We start from the raw sequence: 1,188 nt of genomic DNA on the forward strand, positions 1-1,188 counted from the left end.
TTAAATGTCTTTCAGCTGGAGTGAACCTGAGGATGTGGAGTGTGCTGTGGAGTGTCCCTCCACTGATGCAGTTCATGGCCACTCAGACCTCAGAGTGTGGCCTTCCATGGGAACTGGCTGGTTGCAGACATGATTGTCTAAGGACTTGGAGATGGACCTATCCTAGATTTAGGGTGTCCTTGTAAAAGACCTGGGAAGGGCATCCTGAGATGATGAGGTTAGGCTGCGGATGCCGCACGTGTCCAGGAACACCTGGCCACCGGGCTTCAGAGGAGGGAAGGCCACAGTCCAGAGCTTCCTCGATGACTGTGGCCTTCCCTTGATTATGGTTTTCCAGTTCACAGACTGTAAGCTATCGCTCAGTTCCGCTCACTCACGCAGGCCCTCTCTAGAGAGAAGGGAGCCCCAGGGTTCATCACAGAGCCCTGGCGGTAGTCCCTGCTCTGATGTTCCTGGGTTTTGGGGTGGGGTGCTGGGCTGTGGTCCCTCCTTCTGCAGACCCTGTGGTCACAGCAGTGTTCTCCTTAGTGGAGCTCAGGCAGCTGGCCTTGCCTTAGCGTGTCCCAGCTATGCTCACAGCAGAAGGATACAAGCCAGAACCAAACGAAGGCCACTCAGCCAAACAGACACTAGAAGGCTGTCTGTCCCGTCTCCTTCAGGGGAAAAGAAGACTCAGCCACACCTCCATCACAGGGGAGCATGCAGAGTGACACAGCCCTCCCTCTTTTCACACCTGACAGCAGGGGGAGTGAGGGGGAGGGAGAAGGGGGGTGGGTGAGAGGCAGGGAAATGGTGCCTGGAGGCCAGAGGTGTTTGATTTGCCTTGGAAGAACTTAGGACTGCTGGGGAGGATGGGCATGGAGTGGAAGACCACAAAGGAAGAATGCATGGGGTCATGCACCATGTCTGGGGTGAGTCCCAGGTCACTTTCTGGCTGCACTGGCTTTGCCAGGAAGTCTCTGGGACACTGTAGGACACTCTGGGGTGTTCTAGATCGGTGGCCCATATGTGCAAATGCCACAGAGTACCATAGTTAATATTTACTTCAGGGAATCAGCCGCTCCATGCTCCATCGAGAAGGTGTGGTGCCCCTAGAGCGGTGTGAACAGAAAATCCCGTGAGGACCACGGAGTTTGCAGTTTGTCTAGCTGGGCTGCTCTTGACAGCCTTTCCATCCCACTGAACTTC

Source organism: Peromyscus eremicus, chromosome 14 (assembly GCF_949786415.1).
Source record: "Peromyscus eremicus chromosome 14, PerEre_H2_v1, whole genome shotgun sequence".
In the NCBI taxonomy this organism is placed as follows: domain Eukaryota; kingdom Metazoa; phylum Chordata; class Mammalia; order Rodentia; family Cricetidae; genus Peromyscus; species Peromyscus eremicus.